General features: G+C 50.0%; 1 long non-coding RNA gene across 1 annotated transcript; it reads right to left on the reverse strand.

Moving 5' to 3' along the window:
• Positions 1-3,099: 3,099 nt before the first annotated feature.
• On the reverse strand, positions 3,100-5,132 carry LOC115083779. Its single transcript, XR_003854401.1, has 2 exons — positions 4,956-5,132; positions 3,100-3,949 (listed from the first exon to the last, which is right to left on the reverse strand). It is a non-coding gene; the product is annotated as an uncharacterized LOC115083779 (long non-coding RNA).
• Positions 5,133-11,201: the final 6,069 nt, after the last annotated feature.

Consider the following 11,201-nt stretch of genomic DNA (forward strand, 5'->3'; position numbering starts at 1 on the left):
CCTCTATGCATTCTGGTAAGGGAAGTAACTGCTGCTCCATGCAGGTTACCTCTATGCATTCTGGTAAGGGTAGTAACTGCCGCTCTATGCGGGTTACCTCTATGCATTCTGGTAAGGGTAGTAACTGATGCTCCATGCGGGTTACCTCTATGCATTCTGTTAAGGGTAGTAACTGCCGCTCCATGCAGGTTACCTCTATGCATTCTGGTAAGGGTAGTAACTGCTGCTCCATGCGGGTTACCTCTATGCATTCTGGTAAGGGTAGTAACTGCCGCTCCATGCAGGTTACCTCTATGCATTCTGGTAAGGGTAGTAACTGCCGCTCCATGCATTCTGGTAAGGGTAGTAACTGCCGCTCCATGCAGGTTACCTCTATGCATTCTGGTAAGGGTAGTAACTGCTGCTCCATGCGGGTTACCTCTATGCATTCTGGTAAGGGTAGTAACTGCCGCTCCATGCGGGTTACCTCTATGCATTCTGGTAAGGGTAGTAACTGCTGCTCCATGCAGGTTACCTCTATGCATTCTGGTAAGGGTAGTAACTGCTGCTCCATGCGGGTTACCTCTATGCATTCTGGTAAGGGTAGTAACTGCTGCTCCATGCGGGTTACCTCTATGCATTCTGGTAAGGGTAGTAACTGCCGCTCCATGCAGGTTACCTCTATGCATTCTGGTAAGGGTAGTAACTGCCGCTCCATGCATTCTGGTAAGGGTAGTAACTGCCGCTCCATGCAGGTTACCTCTATGCATTCTGGTAAGGGTAGTAACTGCCGCTCCATGCGGGTTACCTCTATGCATTCTGGTAAGGGTAGTAACTGCCGCTCCATGCGGGTTACCTCTATGCATTCTGGTAAGGGTAGTAACTGCCGCTCCATGCAGGTTACCTCTATGCATTCTGGTAAGGGTAGTAACTGCTGCTCCATGCAGGTTACCTCTATGCATTCTGGTAAGGGTAGTAACTGCTGCTCCATGCGGGTTACCTCTATGCATTCTGGTAAGGGTAGTAACTGCCGCTCCATGCAGGTTACCTCTATGCATTCTGGTAAGGGTAGTAACTGCCGCTCCATGCGGGTTACCTCTATGCATTCTGGTAAGGGTAGTAACTGCCGCTCCATGCGGGTTACCTCTATGCATTCTGGTAAGGGTAGTAACTGCCGCTCCATGCGGGTTACCTCTATGCATTCTGATAAGGGTAGTAACTGCCACTCCATGCAGGTTACCTCTATGCATTCTGGTAAGGGTAGTAACTGCCACTCTGTGCAAATTAACCCCTGCGCTCTCTGCATTTTGCTAGAGTCTCCTCTGTTATTTTTAACTCTTGTGCTGTCTGCTCGACCAATATCTGGCCCTTTCTGCATAATCACTGAGGAAGATCTGGGACTGGGTAAGGCAGGCAGCAGGAAGAGGAGTAGGGGGAGGAGATCAGTGGTGCATGGGCCGCATCCTTCACCTCTGCAGCTCTGGTTCAGGTCTTGATCCTCTTGGGGGTAGAGCTGGATTGCTTTTTTCTGTTTGTTTGCATTCTTGACCTTACTCTGTCATTCCTCAGACTTATGGTTCTTTTGTAGTGCAACCTCCTTCTCTGAACTTCCTTTACTTTTTACAAATTACTGATCTTTACCATTCTCCGTGCCTCTTGTCTCCGTCAGTGTGAGATTGCTCAGTACCTCTCCCGCTGCCTGGGAACTTCCCCTTTTCACCTTCTCCTGTTCTGCAGAATAACACCGGGACATTCTCTTTAATGGAAAATGGGCTTAGTAAGTCCGGCCTTAAGTAACTGAAGCACATTTTGGATGTGAATCCCCCCAGCTCCTTCTAACTTTATGGGCAGCGGCTGATGGTGAGAAGCTGGGGGGATTCGCATCCAAGGTGAGCTACAGCTCCTTAAGACCTGATTTACTAAGCCCATTTCTCCTTTCTGTCTAAGGGGGGAAAGCTTAGTAAATCAGGCTCTCAATGTGAATTAAATGTGGGTGCCCAGCAGTCTCCCTCCCTCTCAATCCTTCCCCTTGTTCCCTTCCTTCTGCCATAAGCTCCCTAACCCCACAGCCCCCAAGCCAGCGCCATTCAGTTACCCCCAGCCCTCCCCAGCAGCAAGCTCAGACCCCAGCTCCTTACCCCTCTCCCTCACCTCTTCCTGCCTCCCCTGCAGCAGTTGTTCCTCTCTGGTCAGCACCGCATCTCTCCCTGGGGCGGATGCAATATAAAGCGGGCGCTGAAAAGTCAATATCCAAAGTAGTGGGTCGCGCTAGCAAGGGCCATTGTGCCAGTCCTGTAGAGGTTATGGGGGTAAATCCGCTTTTGAAAATCAATCAGGAGGCTCCGTTTTTTTTTTAAACTTAATTTTATTTATATTCCACCTTTCAGACATTAAAAGTGGATTACATTCAGGTACTGTAGTTATTTCCCTGTCCCCAGTGGGTTCACAATCTGTTTGTACCTGAGGCCACAAGGACTGGTGGCACTGGGATTTGAACCCTGGGTTCCAGCCCACTGCTCTAACCACTGGACTTTTGCAGCCAGTGAGCAGAGGCAGAGCTGGAGGGGCGGAGTCAGCAATTATGAACTTAGCTTTTGAATTTCAAATGTCCCTCTGATACAGCACAAAAGTCCAGCCAAGCACTTGGAAAATTATTCTTGGTGACGAGTAGGAGATGTAATTGTCATTTGCCTGGTACAGTGAGAGAATGCTTTGGTTTTTATTCAGATGATCTTCAGCCGGTCAGCAGGCGGCAGTATAAGAGGGCAGTGTTCCACTGGCACCAGGAGCTGGAGCTGAGGGGATGAATCCCAGGACCGATGTCTTCACCCTGCTGCTAAGTTCTGAGAGAGAGAGACTGTAACACTGAGAGAGAGATGCTCGTTTCAGCAGACATTGCACTGCTGCTGAGGATCTGTCAGAGGGACAGAACGGGCTGAGAGACTGAGAGATGGAATTAGCAGAAATAGAGAGAGAGAGACCTGTTTCAGCTGGGAAGTACAGCTGTGGGGTGACAGGAAAAGGTTGCACAGGACCCTCACATCTGACTGGGAAGGAAGCAGCATTTCACTCTGCAGACAAACTGTTAAGTACCAGCAATTACTGTTCCTTATCTTTTTCCCTCTTTGCTGTTTCCAGTTTTTCAAGCCTTTTGAGTTAACTGTAAATCCTTTTCTTATATATTATAACATTCATTTATTAGCACTGTTTCTGTGAAGGATTAGTGACAGGTGAGTTAGTACTGGGTATCAGCAGGGTCCTGCACCAAGTCTCACACAGCTCTAACAGGTTTTTGTGTCAGCAGAGCTGGAGTAACCAACCAGCATCTGAATCAGTGAGGAGGTCTTCTGACCACAGATTGTGCTAATAAATAAACATTTGACTGCTATTTAGTGATTCCTCAGTTGTTATATTTATTGTTTTGTCTTTACTGGGTCCCTTTTCTAAGGTCTAAGCTTCTCTCAAAGGAGGCCCTAGTTTAGGGGTAGTGAGTGGACTAAACCATTTGCTATGGCTCACTGGGGTAACTATAGAGGGCAGACAGTTCCCTGTGCTCTGAGGAATCACTGATTAGCATTGTGCAATCCCTGAATACCAACACAATGTTTCTTCATTTATATTTATAAACTAATAGGTCCATGCCGAGAGCAGGAAGTTAGCTGGACTTACCCGGGTACGAGTTCCCGCTGGATAGACCCAAAGACAGTGAAGTCAGTTTATCCAGCTCACTTCAGGGTGGCTTCCACTGTTACCAGACTTCCCCGGCTCAGTGTAACTGGGAAACGCTCAATATCGTTGCAACCCAGCTAAACATAAGCCCCACACCCAGCACATCACTTTTTTTTTTATCCAGGTAAGTTAACAATTCATTGGCCCACAATTTTACCACTTTGTCCAGCTAAATTCCAAACTCCAGTGACCGAGGACCTTTAAAAGTGTTACAGACACAAAGTGATGTTTGCAAAGGCTCCTTACCACGTTGGTTGTTTTTGTTGCAGGACGAGCGGAACCAGAAAGAGAAAGAAAGGAGATGTGTGAGCATTGATCTTGGTTATCACAAAGTTAATTATGTCCATTTCTGTATACAAAGTAGGGGGCAAGTTTTCAGAAGAGCTGCTGAGTTGGCCACAAGAGTTGAGTACGTTTATTGGATAAATTTTAGTGAGTTTTCAATCACAGCATGGCGGCTGGAAATGTTCCCAAATTTAGCTTCTCCAATTCAGCACTGAGTGGCCTCCTGAAAACTTACCCTGAGCAGCTGCAGAGGATCTACCCTCACTGCCTGCCCCTTAATCTAAGAAAAATACCCACCTCTCCCCCGACCCCAGAAGTCACCCCCTCCTCTGACCCCAGAGCTTACTCCAGCCCCAGAGTCCTCCCTTACCATGACCCCTGACCTCACCCCTCCCCTGACTCGAGTTTACCCCTCTTCCCCAATCTTAGACCACATGTCCCCTTCTCCTGTTCTGGACATTGTGATTTTTATTCATTCCACTGTTACTGATTTCCTGGTCGATTGTTTTGTCATGTTTTCTTTTTAATTATGATTATGATTTATTAGCTTGATTAATCACAAAATCTTACAACAGGAAATCAATGCAATGTACAAAGAATAAAATAAACAGCACTCCCTGCTATAAATAAATGGCCGTAATGAATGCATCCTGTTAAAACTAGTAACAAAGTCATAACCAGGGCTGACAAAGAAGAGGGAAATCCTATAGGGCTGCATCAAGGGACAGTGAGTGCTGTCTGCATGCTGAAGCACTTCCTGCAACCTGCGTGTTTAGCATGAAACACTAACATCTTCTCTAGAAAGCCCCAGAGTTGACCTTGAACTACTTTTTCAATAATTTTGGACAAGACAGGCAAACTTGAGATAGGACAATAGTTTTCAGGAATATTTGGGAGAAGATGTTGGGTATTTTTTCAGAACGGGACAGACTGTAGCTTTCCTGAGAGTAGCTGTAACTTACCGGGGTTGTGAGGTGGTGTTGATGATGGTGGGAAAAGGATGAAGGGAAGGTCGTCATGCATGGAAGGGTCAGGGGAGGGGGATGCGGTGTAGGGGTAGGGGAGTAGTGGGATCAGGGGATGAAAGGGAACAGGGTGTTGTTAAGTGGAGGATGGGGAGGGGAGGGGAAGGGGAAGGGAAGGGGGGGAGGGGAAGGGAGGGAGGGAAGTGAAGGGGAAGGGAAGGGGAAGGGGAAGGACTGGGAAGGGGAGGGAGGAAAGGGAGGGAAAGGGCGAGGGAAGGGAAGGGGGAGGGGAAAGGGGGAGGGGAAGGGGAGGGGGAAGGGGAGGGGGAAGGGGAGGGGAGGGGGAGGGGAAGGGAAGGGAAGGGGAGGGAAGGGGAGGAGGGGAAGGGGAGGGAAGGAGTGAGGGGACTGGGGAAGGGAGGGAAGGGGAAGGGGAGGGAAGGGACAGGGAGGAAAGGGGAGGGAAGGGGAAGGGAAGGGGAGGAGGGGAAGGGAGGGAAGGGGAGGAGGGGGAGGGGACGGGGAGGGAAGGGGGGAGGGAGGGAAGGGGGGGGGAAGGGGAGGGTGTTACAAATGAGGGAGGGAAAGGGGTGTATTTTTCTTGATGGCTGGGATTTCTTTATTTGATCTGTTAAAGAAGGTTCAGACTTTAAATGTGTAAGACCGATCGCACATCACCATTATATACAGGGAGGACAATAATGAAAGCCATTTCCGGGGGTTGTAAAACGCTCTTTTATCCACAGAAATGGGCTGTTTGATTATTGTCCGTCCTCTACACAAGTAAAAGTAGGAGCATATGTCAGCAAGGCATGGGCTTTTCCCCATGTAGTTTTGCAAATATTTCTGGTTTGGAGTTCGGAGAAGGGAGAAACCTATATGCAGAGTTTTCCTATAACAACCTGCCCTCACCTAAAGCAGGCAGGGTATTTGAGAGGGCAATAAACAAAGCAAAACTAGATGAGTACTTTTGCATTCATTATCACAGCAAACCTCCAAGTTAAAATTCACATGGGATTGGCCAGACCTTGCATACTTTGATTATTTAGTTCAAGGCTGGGAAACATCCAGACCCAGATGAGACTCACAGCTCAGTCCCATGCAGCCGCTGCCAGAGCCCCAAACCAGAGTTTCATGGTGGGAGCTTTTGCTCCGTGCCTCTGACTCCTCCCCCTCCCCCCCATAATCAAATGTTCACCACAGGAGCGAGCAGGATCTGCTGCCACAGCTTGGGTTCATCCCTCCCCCTTATTCTTGATTTAAATATTCATAAGGACTGGAGAGTGGCACAAGAGCTCCTGCCTCATCCTTGGCTCCTTCCTGCAGCCGCCCAGGCCAAGAATTAAATGTTCACAGGGAAAGGCTCTGCCCCAGCCACCCAGAATTAAATATCCTGGCAGGAATGAAGAGCACACATCACATCTCTTCCTTTACCTCCCTGGAATAAAACATTCATAGCAGAAGTAGAGCAAGAGCTGCTTCCCCTGACACTTGGGGGTTAAACCCTTGCTCGCTTGAGGGTCCCGGCAAGCACTGCAGAGGCCTTGCCTGCTCCTGCACTTGTGCCTCTCTCCTGACAACCTCCCACCCAGCAAACTGGGTTTCCGCTTGGATCTGGGGCAAGTACTGTATGCACCACCTGCTCCTTCATGAGGGTTTTCTGGGGACAGTGTGACTCCCAAACCTGGGGTTTCACAGTACCAGAAAATTAAAGAATGTGCATCCAAAAAATACAAGAATCACTGAAAACCTCACTCACCTAGGATCCACAGTGCTAATAAACCAGAGCTTGTTATGAAGGCAGAACAATGAACCCAAAGGATTTTAAATAAACTGCATTACAAGCAGGGGAAGAAGAAAAGGAATTTCCCAGTAACTCCAACTGGTTTTTAAGTGAAGGTTTTTGCAGAGCTGAATGCTGCCCCTGTCTCAGTCAGGGGTGAGGGTGCTGATCAGATCAGCTCAGACTGTACAACTGGCTGCCCTTCCTTAGCTTTACAAACTCTCCCTATTAACCCACAGCTCTGTCTCTCTCAGGGACCCTCAGCAACAGCGACCGTCCTCAGCTAAGAGGAGAAGTGAGGGAAAGGGAAAGGGGAAGCAGAAACAAGACAGAGAAAGGGGAGGGAATATAGAGAACAGCAAAGGCAAGGCAGGTGGGCAGAGAGGAAAGAGCAAAGGAGAAAAGATAGGAAAAGTGGAGGGGGAGAACAGGAGATAAGGAAGGGAGATATGGGGAGGGGAGAGCAGAGGGAGCATTGGAAGGAGGGGTGGGAGGAATTGTTAAAATATTCAGCTCCAGGTGGAGTTGAGTTCTGCGCTGCATTAGTTTCCCCCTTTCTCCTCTCGCTTGTAGTTCAGTTCCATCTTTGGTGATTGCTCCTTCCCTTTCTCCTCTCGCTTGTAGTTCAGTTCCATCTTTGGTGATTGCTCCTTCCCTTTCTCCTCTCACTTGTAGTTCAGTTCCAGGTGGAGTTGAGTCTGCGCTGCATTAATCCTCCCCTTTCTCCTCTAGCTTGGGATTTACTTCCAGAAGCTTCAGGTCCTTTGGTCTCATAATATCCAGAGTCCCAATCAGCAGAAATGCTCCCTGCTTGCTGCCATCCTTTGCATTAAGAGACACCCTGGCAGCTTTGCCTTTTATTATGTCACCTCCTGTCATCATAACATCACAAGAGGGGGGGAGAGACCATGTGAGGCTGATGGTGAGGGAGGGGAGAGGAGCAACTGAATTCAGATCAGTACAAATTAATTAAAATAATCTGAATATAATAAAGAGGAAAGTTGCCCCATTCCTGCACCACGGCCTGCAACCTGAACTGCGCCCCTCCCTGGTAGTCTCCAGCTCTGTCTGTATGGAACTTGAGCTCCTCCCCTCTCATTCTCCACTCTCCAGCTCTGCCCCTGTCTCTCTCACCGTATTCTTCAGCTCTGCCCCTCTCCTTCACACTGTTACCTCCAGCTCTGCCCCTCTCTCTCTCACCACTGTGCTCTCCAGCTCTGCCCCTCTCTCTCTCACGTATTCTTCAGCCTCTGCCCCCCCTCTCTCTCTCACGCTGTGCTCTCCAGCTCTGCCCCTCTCTCTCTCACACTTGTGCTCTCCAGCTCTGCCCCCCTCTCTCTCTCGTGCTGTGCTCTCCAGCTCTGCCCCCCTCTCTCTCTCACACTTGTGCTCTCCAGCTCTGCCCCCCTCTCTCTCTCACACTTGTGCTCTCCAGCTCTGCCCCTCTCTCTCTCACTGTATTCTTCAGCTCTGCCCCTCTCCCTCTCACGTTGTGCTCTCCAGCTCTGCCCCTCTCTCTCTCACGCTGTGCTCTCCAGCTCTGCCCCTGTCTCTCTCACTTGTGCTCTCCAGCTCTGCCCCTCTCTCCCTCATGCTGTGCTCTCCAGCTCTGCCCCCCTCTCTCTCTCGTTCTGTGCTCTCCAGCTCTGCCCCTCTCTCTCTCACGCTGTGCTCTCCAGCTCTGCCCCCCTCTCTCTCTCGTGCTGTGTTCTCCAGCTCTGCCCCTCTCTCTCTCGTGCTGTGCTCTCCATCTCTGCCCCTCTCTCACGCTGTGCTCTCCAGCTCTGCCCTGTCTCCCTCATGCTGTGCTCTCCAGCTCTGAATCTCTCTCTCTCTCTCCGTATTCTCCATCTCTGCACCCTCTCTCTCGCTGTGCTCTGCAGCTCCACCCCTGTCAATGTATTCCGCAGTTTCACCCTTTTCTCTGTCAGAATTTCCCAATCCACTCTGCTAGGGCCCCCACACTCCCATAATTGTGTGGCTGTAGCAAGGGCAACAAAATTCAGCCCTTGCCAAGGAACCAAAAACATTGATGGCAGTCAAACAGCGCATTTACCTTCACCTGCCCACCCCAGAAGAGAAACATTGCTGGTAGTGGATGGTGCATTAACCCTCTCTTACCCACCTGCCTGCCCGCCTGCTCCCAAAGAGACATATTGATGACAGTGGACAGCGCAATCTCCCCGCTCCCCTCCCCTGGATCTCCTCACTCACTGGCTTGTATTGGACAAACAGGAGGAGGAGGAAGGCCCTGCAGATCCTCTAGTACAACCTCCCTTCTCCCCCGCTGAGGTCTGAATGGTGCAGTTTGATCCTCGAGGTTCAAAGCAGGATGCTCTGACGTGGTAAGGGAGGAGGGAGGATGTATCAGGAACGCTGCAGAGTCACTGTCCTCTTCCTCTTCCTGGTTTGCCAATAGTTCCCTCTGAGTGAGGGGGTCCATGGGCATGGGGAGCTCTTGTAGAGGGTTAACCTGAGATTGTGGGCTGGAGGGAAGAGAACAAACTGACTGGGGATTGGGGAGGAGGGGAAGTGAGTGAACCAGGGGAAATGGGGGAGTGAATCAGGGGAAACGGGGAGTGAATCAGGGTAAGTGAAGGGTTTGTGGGGTGGAGGGAGGAAGGGAGGGAGGGAGGGAGGGAAGGAGGGAGTGTATCAAGGTGAGTGAGGAGTTTGGGAGGAGTGAATAAACCATGGAGAATGAGGGGTTCACAGGGGGAGGGAGCCAGGGTGAGTGAGGGGTTTGGGAGGGGAAAATAATTTGAGTGACTAAGGAGCTTATGGGGGGAAGAGCCAGGGTGAGTGAGGGGATCAGAGGGGGGGGGGGAAGAAGTAAAAGAGGGGAGTGAAGGGGTGAAAAGGGCTTTGGAAGGGGGATCAGGTGGGAAGAGCAAGTGAAAGTGAGGAGTGAAAGGGGCTTTGGAAGAGGGAATAAGGAAAAGAGAGGATGGGGGTGGGATTCTGCTACCAGACATCTTAATTACGCACTTCCTACACTTCACAGTATTTCCCCATCCTTGGACTGGTTTTACTGCTGGTGGAATGAATGATGCATGAAATGTCTGTCTCTCGCCCCTGATCCTCTCTGTACTGCATTTTTTCTCTCTTTTCCTCTCTGAGCTCAGCCTCTCCCTGACCTGTAACTCCAGGTCTGCACAGCCCAGGCTCTCTGCTCACAGCACCGTGCAGTGATGGTGTCAGCGAGAGGAAAGCAGAAATCTGATCTTGTTAGCAGGACCTGAACTTTCTCATTAATCGTGGCGCAGTCAGACATTAACCTGAGGGGGGATCTTAGTTACCTGATGGTTCTGGATGCGGGTGCTAATCAGTCTACAGCACTCCTAGATGTACACAGCTCTCCAGCCCATCTCAGTCCTGTAATTTGCTGTCAGACTAAAGAAAAAATCTCTGCAATAGTGAAGACTCGCTGGCCTGGAGGATTGTTTTACTTCCAAATATTTTATAATATCCTATTAATAAAGCTTCCAGAGCTTCTCCCCATCCCTGCATCATACGGATTTATTCTCTTGTGAGTGTCTCTCTCTTGGCAATCTCCCTCCCACCAACCGGATTTCCACTTACCTATGGGCAAATCTGCTCACTTTGAGCCTCACACCAGGACCACTTGTTCTAAACCAGACGTGGCCAACGTTTCACGCACCAAGCGTCGTGGAATCAGAATTTACCACAGAGCCTCAGCAAAGGGAGTCCCAATGAGTGCCCCCATACCTTTCAGTCTCTCTCAATCCTCCCACCCTGTGCCTTCCAGTCTCTCTCTCTCATATCCTGTTCCCACCAATCCTTCTCTCAATTCCCCACCTTCTCCCTACCAGGCTCCCTCTAAATCCCCCCATCCTATCCCCACAAGTCTCTCTATCAGTTATCCAGAAGATTCTCTCAATTTTTCCAACTTGTCCTCAGAGATCCTCACTGCAGCCCCAGCACAGCACCTCCAACCTCCACAATAATTATGATGGGGGCTCAGCCCTCACCCATTCTCTCTTTTCTTCCTCTAAATTGACCCCCCCCCCCCCCCTCCTTCCCCTCCAGTTCTCTCTTTGTCTCTCTCTCTCCCCTACTCCCTCCTCCATCACCTGTGCTGGATCTCACTTATAACCCTCCCTATACCCCTCCCAATACTCACCCCTTCCTGCCAACTTCCCAATCACACCTCTTGATTCTCTCTCAATCATCCACCCCATCATACCTTCCCCACCATCACTACTTCTGGTTCTGTTACCTTCCCTCCTCCCCTTCACTACCCATAACTTTATCACCCATCCTCACTGTCACCCTCCCCGTGTCACTTCTGCTTCTGTTTACCTTCCCTCTTCCCCATCATTACCCATAACTTTATCCACCATTCCTCACTGTCACCCTCCCCGTGTCACTTCTGGTTCTGTTTACCTTCCCTCTTCCCCCTCCATTACCCATAACTTATCACCATCCTCACTGTCACC

This window comes from Rhinatrema bivittatum, chromosome 2 (assembly GCF_901001135.1).
Source record: "Rhinatrema bivittatum chromosome 2, aRhiBiv1.1, whole genome shotgun sequence".
NCBI classification, from domain to species: Eukaryota; Metazoa; Chordata; class Amphibia; order Gymnophiona; family Rhinatrematidae; genus Rhinatrema; species Rhinatrema bivittatum.